The sequence below is a fragment of the Pteropus alecto genome, unplaced genomic scaffold (assembly GCF_000325575.1).
Source record: "Pteropus alecto unplaced genomic scaffold, ASM32557v1 scaffold77, whole genome shotgun sequence".
NCBI classification, from domain to species: domain Eukaryota; kingdom Metazoa; phylum Chordata; class Mammalia; order Chiroptera; family Pteropodidae; genus Pteropus; species Pteropus alecto.
This window is the reverse complement of record NW_006440820.1, coordinates 1,349,492-1,360,678: the sequence shown is the minus strand read 5'-3', so window position 1 is coordinate 1,360,678 and position 11,187 is coordinate 1,349,492. Positions and strand designations below refer to the sequence as shown.

Below are 11,187 nucleotides of genomic sequence, written 5' to 3'. Positions count from 1 at the left end.
CTACATCAAACTAAAAAACTTCTGCTCAGCAAAAGAAATCGTCAACAAGGTAAAGAGACAACCATCTGAATGGGAAAATATATTTGCAAGCAATGCCTCTCATCAGGGCCTAATATCTAAAATATATAAAGAATTCATACAACTCAATAACAACAACAAAACGATCCAATCAAAAAATGGGCAGAGGACCTGAACAGACACTTCTCCCTTGAGGACGTACAAATAGCCAACAAATATTTGAAAAGATGCTCACCATCGCTACTGTTAGGGAAATGCAAATCAAAACCACATTGAGATACCATCTCACACCTGTTAGAATGACTATAATCAACAGCACAAGTAATAACAAATGTTGGAGAGGATGTGGAGAAATAGGAGCCCTCATACATTGGTAGTAGGACTGCAAATTGGTACAGCCACTATGGAAAACAGTATAGAGGGTCCTCAGAAAACTAAGAATTGACCTACCATATGATCCAGTAATCTCTCTACTGGGTATTTACTCAAAAGACTTAAAAACTCATATCCGAAAAGATATTTACATACCGATGTTTAGCAGCATTATTCACAGAGGCCAAGACATGGAAGCAATCGTAGTTTCCTATGATAGATGACTGGCTAAAGAAGCGGTTGTACATATATACAATGGAATATTACTCAGTCATAAGAAGAGATGAAATATTGCCATTTGCGACAATGTGGATGGACCTCAAGATAATCATGCTAAGCGAAATAAGCCAGACAGAAAAAGTGAAAATCACATGATATCACTTATATGTGGTATATAAACCTAAAAGCAACAAATAAACAGGAGAAACAGAGACTTATGGACATGGACTATAGGCTAGTGGTTACCAGAGGACTATAGACTAGTGGTTACTAGTGGGGTGGGGCAGGATGGGGGAGGTAGACGGTGTAAAGGGGTCAAATATAATGGGGTAGGGGGAGGGTGAAGTGTGTAAAAGGGATCGAATATATGGTAGCTGACAGAAACTGGACTTTGGTGGTAAACATAATAGAATATACAGATGTCAAAAGATAATGTACACCTGAAAATTATATAATTGTATTAACCAATGTTGCCCCAATAAACTTTATTAAAAAATTTTTTGTTAAATCCATACATAAGTACTTCTCGAGGGTATCTAATGCTTTTACTGGCCAGTATCTTGTTCAAAATTTGCCACCTGAGATAAGAAGGTATAAATAAAACCAAAGTGAAGATGGAAAGTTAGGAAGTGATTTAAAAAGCTGGACGTGTTCTAAATAGTATAACATGATTCCTAAGATGTTCGGAAGAATCCACAGATTGACTTTTAGACACTAAGCTTTGCTTATGCTCAGCCTCATTAAATAAAATTAATTCTCACATGGACTGGTGGTGGGCTCCTTTCAAAAGCATATTCCCTTTTTAGTAGCTTAGAAGCTTTCATTTGCTTCACTCGGATTATCCATATTCTCAGCTCAGCAATTTCTAGCTCATTTTAGAAAGTCATTTCATCCTTGGGTAGAAGTGTGTTTCCAGATATATTGGGCACTTTTGATCCTCTTGGCTCAAAGGACTTCTTTGAAGATCACAGTCAGTGAAAACATTTTTCTGTGGATGACAACAATTGAGAGAATTATGGGTAACTCTTAGAGCTGGTGAAATAAGCAGTTCATTTTCAATTGGGGTGGTTTTCTCGCAGATTAGCAGATGGGTTGGCAGTCAAGATTAAAAGAGCATATTGAGGATTGAAAAAAATGAAAACTTCACTCTCCTGTCCATGGACATTTAGGTTGTTTGTAGTTTTTTAATGTTGCAATGATATTTGTGGGTGTTTTTCCTAAGCCTATGTATAAGAATTTCTTTAGAATATATTCTCATACATAGAATTGCTGGGTCAAAGGGTATATATATCTTTTATTTTACTAGATATCATCACATTGCCCTCTAAAGTGCATGTACCTATTTACACTCCCATCAGGAAGACATGAGAGTTTCTTTTACTCTACATCCTCACCAAAACTCAGTATCATTTGGATTTTTAATTTTTGCTGGTCCAATGGAGGTTAAATTGCATTTTATTACAGTTTTATTTTATATTTCTCTGATGAATAGTCATATTGAAGATCTTTATATATTTTTGTTGGTCTTTAAGCTTTCTGTTCTGTGTGTTAATAATTCGTTTCTGTTGCCTTGTTTTTTTCTCTTATTGATTTGTAGGAACTTAAAAATTATTCTTTGTAATTTTATGTCTTCTAAATAGTATCTTTTAGTCCATGAATTTTTCTTTTCACTTTGTCTTTTGGTGTATTTTATAGTTCAGAAGTACATAATTTTATGTAGTTGAATTTATTGATTTTGCTTTTTGTATTTTAACAAGTCTTTCCCTGCTCCATGGTCAAGAACATAATTTTCTAAATTTGGTCAAAAGTGTGTAAAGTTTCATTTTTCACAACTGGAATTTATTTTTGTTAATTGCATGTATTAGTTATCTATTGCTGTGTAACAAATTACCACAAACATGACGGCTTCTAGCAGCACAAATTTATCAGCTCATAGTTCTGTAGGTAAGAAGTCTGGTATGACAAAGCTGAGTTCTCTGCTGAGGTCCTCAGAAGGTTGAAATCTGGTTGTTGACTGTTTGCTCATCTGGGACTTGGAGCCCTCTTCCAAGCTAATGTGATTGTGGGAGAATTTAGTTCCTTGCAGTTGTAAGACTGAAGACCCCATTTTCTTGATGGCTGTTAGCCAGAGGCTGCTGTCAGCTCCTACAGGGCATCCATATTCCTTGCCACATGGTCCCCTCCAACTTCAAAGCAAGCAATGAAGACTCTCCCTTGTGTGGAATCTCTCATGTATCAAAGCTCTCTGGTAGTGAATCTCTTCGGGAAGAGTCCCATCCCTTTTAAGGGCTCTCTGATTAGGTCAGGCCCACCCAGGATAATCTCCCTATCTTAAGGTCAACTGATTTGAGATCTTAATTACATCTGTAAAACTCCTTCACAACACCACTTAGACTAGTGCTTGACTAACTATGAGAAGGTGTGCATTTACCATGGGTCTATAATCTTGGGAACCATCTTAGAATTTTGCCTACTGCATGGAGTAAAGTAAGGATCCATATTTTTTCTACATAGATAACCATTTTATTTTCACTTTGGAAAATTTAAAACATATACAAAAGTAGATAAAATAGTTTCATGAATCTCCATTATCCCAGTACCCTGCTTTTGTGATTCCGCTTGGCCAGTCTTGTTTCATTTAAGTCCTAACTTTCTTCTCACCCTCTAGATTATTTTTGAGAAATACAAGACATACTAGTTCATCTGTAAATGTTTCCATAGGTATCTTTAAAGACCAGGACATATCCTTCCTTGTCCTCAAGGGATGCTTTGGTATCCTCAGGGATGCATTATCATACTAGCATTGATATGTGGCAATACATGCATGGAGTATTACCAACCCAGGAAGCTCACTTGAGCTTTGGTGTCCAGACTTTTACTGTGGTTTCATTAAGTAGGCATGATTGATTGAATCATCGCCCATGTGATTGAACTCAGTCTCCAAACCCTCTCTGCTTTCAGAAGTCAGGCTGATACCACATGGCTCACAGCCCCAACCCTCTAATCATGTGGTTGGTCTTTCTGGCCTGGTCAGCCTCTATCTTAAGTCATTTTATTAAACTATAGGATGTGGTCTGAAGGGCCCACAGTGAATAACAAAGACACTCCTAAAACTTGGGAATTTTCAAGGGTTTAGAGATTACTTCCCAGGAACAGGGACAAAGGCCAACCAAATCCTCCCTCCCTCCCTCCCTCCCTCCCCTCTCTCTCTCTCTCTCTCTCTCTCTCTCTTTCTTTCTTTCTTTCCCTTCCTTCCTTCCTTCCTTCCTTCCTTCCTTCGCTTTCTTCCTTCCTTCCTTCCTTCCCTAAAAAGTAAAACAATTCCTTATTTTCATCAAATATCAATAAATGTTCTAATTTTCTCATTATCTCATTAAAAAAAACCAGTTGATTTCTACAAATCAGTATCCTAACAAGCTTCACACATTACATTTGGTTGATATGTATCTTAAATTTCTTGTAGCTTATAGGTTCCCCTACTCTCTTATTTTCTTGCAATTTATTTGTGGAAGAAAGTGAGTCATTTGTTCTGTAGAGTCTACCACATTATGGATTTTGTATAAATTGCATAACCATAAAATTCACTTGACATATTCGAATTCACTTAGCTAGAGGAGACAGTTGAAACATGCCTTGTACAAAATTAACAGGCACAGTCAAGCTCTGTAAAGAGACCTTTGTGAAATAGTCACTAGTTCAGTGAACAGCTTAATGACTTGGGAACTCTGGAATATCTGTTCTGGTCTGTCCTTAATCCATCCACCAAGCTTAACTGCATGTCATCCTTACGTTAATGTATACTCCAGTGCTTGGAAAGCTCCCGGACTTCAAAGCCTGTTTCTATATGATAGACACTTCATAAAAGTCTGTTACTATAGCGCTGCCTAAGGGGGTTTCTAAGAATAAAACAAACTGGCCTATCTGTGACTTGGAACCACTCATAACCTCTGCCCATAAAGAGATGAAGATTTGACCAAACAAGGGCTTTTCAGGGGGTCCACTTGTATGAACCCGGGAAAAACAAAACTGGAATTCTGGCTAGATTGGGAATTGAGTGTTCTGGGCCCAGGAGACCTTCAAGTCAAGATGGCACAGATTTACAGAATTCAACTGTAGAAAGCTCAACTAAAAACTGGCTCTGATCCAAAAACAGACACATCTTTTTAAAGAGATCTTTGAGAAGTATTCAAAGAGCTAAAATGGTTGTGACTTATCTAATTCTGCTCCACTGTAAAGGCATTGAAATTATGTCTTTCTATAATAAGGTATGCCATGAACGGCCCTATTCTATCTAATGCATTTAATGGTAATGGTGAAAACTGAACCCGAAGTAAGCGCCTTTAAAAATCCTATCACAATTGTCTCTAGATTGATGGATCTACATGCCTGTTCTCTAAAAGAGCTTCGCTATCATGTTCAGAGGAGAAATTGGCCCCCACAATGAGTACACAGTAAGTGTTCTTAATATATTTTCAAAGAGGCAAGGCTAGGTCTCTCAGTTGTGGCTTTCATTCAGGTTTTACTCCTGCTGACCACACTGTCTGAGGATGGGACAGACACCATGACTATCCTATGGATCCTCCTACGGCCAGAAGGAACCCTTGGCCTATGGGATTTCATGAGATACTCTGTCTAAATGCCAAGGTGTTTGGCAGATTTAAAATGCAGGTGCACAAACTGATTGCCACAGTGCTGGAACTCAGAAACACATATGCTCCCATATTCCAAACTCAGAACTCTCTCCATCCCAAGATCTGTCTCTCCATTAACTGTCCAGCAACATAGCTGTGAAGCCCAGAGTACCAGGGAAGTTCCTTTTGAGGAGCATGGGCAGTTATTTACAGTGGGCCTCACAGATGAGGTCAGTATCTTTTTTCCTTCCTGCTTCCCATCACTAGAATCTTCATTTGACTACTAAGACCAGCTTCTTGGGAACAGAAGGTTTGTTTACTATGTGCTTGAGACTGTCCTGTGGAGGCAGGCTGTATACCTCAGAGCAAGCTTTCAGGAGGAATTGGAGCTCTGTGTTGCTGTTCCTTCAGCGCAGAGCTCCTAGAAGCAATGTGGTGTTGGGAGCTAGAGCCAGCAAGGGGAGCCTTGTAAGATAGCCCTGAAGAGTCCAGAATGTCATTTTGCCATGTGACTCAGGGAAGTGGAGAATGAGGCTTGATTTTTATGAGAACTGTGTCGGGTTCTGAAGTGCCTCCTGAAGAGGCTGCCGTGGATCAATGGACATTGAGGAAGATTTCATTTTTGAGGGGTTGTTGCCAAATGGAACTAGGTAGGGTATGGGAGTGATGCCCTTGTACTCTTCAATGACTGGATACAAGACTGACTTGGTGTGGACTCTGAGGTGTCTCAATTTAGACTGTTGTTCTTCTGAAAAGCGTTGCTTTAGGGACCTAGCAGGAGAGCTCTTTGTACCCAGAACTCTTGGGATTTTTCTTCTCAGACTGCTCCAGTGCCACTGTCTGTTTGGCCAGATTACTGAGGGAATGATTTTAGAGAGCTAGAGAGTGATGGTCCAGAGAATTGGGCTTTGGAAAAATTCCCTTTTTTACTTTAGTGCATAAAAACTTGTGACTTACGAAAAGCAATCAAGCTGCCAATTTGGGCTGATAGGATAAGAACTTTTTACGAGGCTTAGTCTGTGATTCCTTCACCTTGACTTTGAAGGAGCCATTCCTTTCTTCTTGGTCAGTATCTATGTCAGGGACCTACAGTGTGATCTGCTCTCCTTACACAGAGACCTGGTCTGCACTCAGTCTTTGAGCCAGAGAGTTTGGACTTCAGTATCCAGAAAAGCTTTTATGCAGTCCTCTCCACTCTGGTTCTTGTTTCTTTCCAGATCACAGCCTTCCGGTTTCATCTTCACCACCTGACAGCATCTCCCTGATTTCAGAATTCCATTGCAATTTCTTACAGGCTCTGCTCCCCTTTCCCTCTTCCTCACCAGAACATATCTGTTCTCTTGGCTCCTTGTTTTTCTCCTCTTCCAGCATCTCTGCAATCTTTACTTGTGCGTGTGTGCCTGGCATTCCTCCTGATACTTGGCCATCTGCTCTTGCAGTGCCCTGCCAATAGCTGAAGTTTCTATAGAAGCTCCTTCAGATGTATGACCTTCCAGCTCCCAGAGATGAAAATTTTGAGCAAATATGACCAGAGAATCCTTGCTGCAGGGCAAGAATGAAATCAGATGACCATGTACCTCAGAACATACCTGGCTGCTCAGCTTCCAGATTTGTACCTCCATGCCCAAAAGTATGCCACTAATGTCCTGGGTGGAGAATTCTGTTCACACTCTCCCTCAGCCTGAACCAGCTCATCAATGTGCATCTCCAGGGGGCACTGGCCGGCTTTCAGGAATGGAATAGAACTGTCTGAATTCCTGGTCCAGTCCCACCACACAGGAATCTTTTATATCATCCATATCATGGAAGGGTCTTCTTTTTGGAGACTCACTGAGCAGCTGCTTCAGGTCCAAATCAGTCAGAGACCATGGCAGTGACCTTGTGAAGCAAGCTTTTCTCAGAAGCAGAGCAGAAGGTTGAAGCAAGAGTAGGAGGTGGTCCCACATTCCCATAGGCTTATGCTCCTTGTGCCTGTTTTTCCTGGGCCTATTTTTCTTTCTGAAATTTCATTAACATCCCAGGTCACTTAGAGCCCTAAGAGCACTTATTCTTCTTCTTACCAACACCAAGAGCTGTGAAGCCAGTTTGGGAAAACCTGAGCTCTGTTCATTTCTTCTCCGTGTTGAAAGTGTCATCTTTTTTCTTTTGTTCTCTTCTCACCAGCTTCCTTCAACTTCTTCTTTGATAATTTTTCTTATTTCCTTTAATGAAGTTATTGTCAGATTTTGATGTTTGTCATAACTGCAGTGTTCTCAAGTGAATGTAAAATCCTCCATGCTTTGAGATCAGAGAAGCAAGAACAAGCTCATCAGATGCTTCAAGTCAAAACCAGTTGACAGAAGAATCAGATGCATAATACTTAACCCCCGTACCAATCAAATCCCATATTCAGTCTTTTCTATGATTCTTTCCACCCTTGTTTCAGGTCGAAGACCTGCCACTTTTTCCTGCACACTCTTCATAAGCTGTGTGTAAAGGAACACTAGGCAGTGCTCACCATGTAGGTCAAAGGAGTGAGGGTAATCTGAACAGTTGCTGCAGCCGGCTTAGAATCTCAATGCTGTTCTGCTCTCCCAACCTCCACTCACCTGTATTTCTGGATCTCTTTAAAAATGTGAGATTCACATTTTCTGTATTTACTGACTCTAATTTTCTTCCTTTTTGGCTCTGCCAACTGAATAGATGACAGAATGAAACAGAGTTTGGATATTCAATACAAAACAATTTTTAGCCTTTAGAAAATAAAGCTGCTTTGTAAAATCTGCCTCAATCTTAAGGGTGCTTAATATTTAATAAACCTTGAGTGTTATTCAATCCCTTATCAATTGTAAAAAAAAATGTGGGATTCAGAAGGTCTGGGAGAGAGGTGAACTAGATCTTGGGGAGGTGGTGTTCTGACATGACTGTAAATAAATCTTGGCAGTTATTAATGTTTGTTTTATTTGTCACAAGTGTGATAGCACTGTGGGCTACAAATGTTCCCTTGCTGGCAGGATGGGCCAGATGCACTGGCTGCAGCTGTAGGTAGCAACTAGGCCCTGAAGTAAGTCTACCAATGGTGGCCCATGCAGTTCTATGGTCCATGTCTACAAATCAAAAAGTTCCCTTGAGAGTCAGGAAAGAGGGAAAACCTCAGCTTAAGGTCTGTAAAATATCTTAAAGGACAGCAGGGTGGCTTGTAGTTAATGCCCTGGGAGAACCTGGAGATCTGGCTTTTCTAAAATATGTTATTAAATAAAGGCATTCATCAAAAACTTGATGATAAGAAAACAAACAGCCTAATTTAAAAATGAATGAAAGAACTGAACAGATAGCTCACCAAAGAAGATATACAGATGGCAGATAAGCATATGAATAGATGCTCAGCATCATATGTCATTAGGAAATTGCAAATAAAAACAACAGTGAGATATCACTGCACACCTATTAGTATGGTCAAAATCCAGAACACTGGCAGCACGAGATGCTGGTGAGGATGTGGAGCAATGGGAAGTCTCATGCATTGTTGGTAGAAATGCAAAATGGTACAGCCACTCTCGAAGACAGTTGAGCGTTTCTTACAAAACTGAACATATTCTTACCAAACCACCAGCAATCACGCTTTCAAAGGAATTGAAAACTTATGTCCACACAAAAGCCTGCATATGAATGTTTGTAGCAGCTTTATTCATAATTGCCAAAACTTGGAAGCAAACAAGATGTCCTTCTGTAGGTAAATGGATAAATTGTGGCACATTCCAACAATGGAGTATTATTCAGTGCTAAAAAGAAATGAGCTATAAAGCCATGAAAAAACATGGAAGAAACTTAAATGCATGATGCTAAGTGAATAAAACAATTGTGAAAAGGCTATACACTGTGTGATTCCAACTATATGTTGTTCTGGAAAAGGCGAAACTATGGAGACAGTAAAAAGATTGGTGGTTGATGGGTTGAGGAGGAGAGAGGGATGAATAGGTGGAGCACAGAGGATTTTTAGGGCAGTGAAACTATCCTGTATGATACAGTAATGATGGATACATGTCATTACATTTTTTAAAACCTGTAGCATATATAACACCAAGAGTGAACCCTAATGTAAACTATAGACTTTAGTTAATAATTATGTCTCAGTATTGATTTATCAATTGTAACAAATGTACCAAACTAAAACAAGATGAAAATAATAGGAGAAACTGTGGGTTGGTAGGAGAAAAGGGACATTTGAGAACCCTCTGTACTTTCTGTTTGGTTTGTCTGTAAACCTAAAACTGCTCTAAAAAATAAAGTCTATTAATAGAAAGAGAGAGAGAGAGAGAGAGAGAGAGAGAGAGAGTGTAAGCAAGCACTTACAACTGTGGGAGAACAGGAGAACAGAACTTTCACAAAAAGTCTTAACAGACGAGAGTACATCTGGAGCACAATGGAAAGCAGTCACTGAGCCCAGCTCCCGGAGGAGAGAAAAGTGGTCAGAAACCCAAGGAGTTGGGGGAAGGAGCCCTACCCTCTTAATAGGTGTTATAATTTCACTGATCTCTTGAGCATCCCAAACAAAATTATTTTAAAGATTTTTTTCTGTTCATAATATTGACTTTACCTGTATTGAGTTCGTATCAGATTCTTTATTATTTTATTTTTTAACAATATTTTTATTTTTCACTTACAGTTGGCATACAATATTATATTAGTTTCAGGTGTACAGCATAGTGATTAGATATCTGTATAATTCAAAAAGCAATCCTCCCAATAAATCTAGTGTCCCTCTGACACCATACATAGCTATTGCAATGTTATTGATGATATTTCTTATGCTATACTTTATACCTCCATGACTATTTTGTAACTACAGATTTGTACTTCTTAATCCCTTCCCCTTTTCCCACCATCTCCTGCCCCTCTCCCCAATCTGGTAACTCTCAAAATGTCTGCTGTACCTATGAGTTTGTTTCTGTTTTGTTGTTGTTTATTTTGTTCTTTAGATTCCACATATATGTGAAATCATATGACATTTGTCTTCCTCTATCTGATTTACTCCACTCAACACAATACTCTTTAAGTCCATCATGAAATATCTTTTTCCATCCCTTTACTTTGAGTTTGTATGTGTCTTTTAATCTGAAGTGAGTCTCTTGTAGGAAGCCTATGTAAGGGTCTTGTTTTCTTATCCATTCAGCCACCCTATCTTTTGACTGGAGCATTTAATTCTTTTTCATGTGAAGTACTTGTTGATAGATATGTAGTTAATGCCATTCTTTATTCATATTTTTGATACATATTTTTTTCTTCTTCTTAAAGAAGTCCCTCCAACATTTCCTATAATACTGGCTTGGTGGTGTTGAAAAGCTCTTTTAGCTTTTTCTTGTCTGGGAAGCTCTTTATCTGTCCTTTGATTCTAAATGATAGGTTTGCTGGGTAGAGTAATTTAGATTGTAGATCCTGGTTTTTCATCATGTTAAATATTTTGTGCTAACCCCTTCTGCCTTGAAAAGTTTCTGTTGAGAAATCGGCAGCCAGTCTTATGGGAGCTCCTTTGTAGATAACTAATTGCTTTTCTCTTGCTGCTTTTAAGATTCTCTCTTTGTCTTTAACCTTTGGCATTTTAACAATGATGTGTCTTGGTGTGGGCCTCTTTGGGTTCATCTTGTTTGGGACTCTGACTCCTCTACCAAGTTAGGGAAGCTTTCTGTCATTATTTCTTCAAATAGGTTTTCAAAAATTTGCTTTCTCTCTTCACCTACTGGAACCCCTATGATGCAAATGTTGTTAAGCTTGATGTTCCAGAGGCTCCTTAAACTATCTTCATTTTTTTTTTGGATTTTTTTCCTGTTGCTCTTCTGATTGGGTGTCCCCCGCTATCCCATCCTCTATATCACTGATTCGATCCTCTGCTTCATCCGCTCTGTTGATTCCCTCTAATGTACTTTTCATGTCAGATACTGTATTCTTCATTTCTGACTGGTCCCCTTTA

At 39.1% G+C, this 11,187-nt stretch overlaps 1 protein-coding gene and 2 pseudogenes across 2 annotated transcripts in view; 1 reads left to right on the top strand and 2 right to left on the bottom strand.

The window, feature by feature from the left end:
- The window catches only part of FUNDC1 (FUN14 domain containing 1), an 83,607-nt gene that overhangs the window by 41,655 nt on the left and 30,765 nt on the right, over positions 1-11,187 (top strand). The window lies entirely within an intron of this gene.
- On the bottom strand, positions 6,207-7,192 carry LOC102881570 (annotated as a pseudogene).
- LOC112484741 overlaps positions 7,100-11,187 on the bottom strand; it is an 8,199-nt pseudogene continuing 4,111 nt past the window's right edge.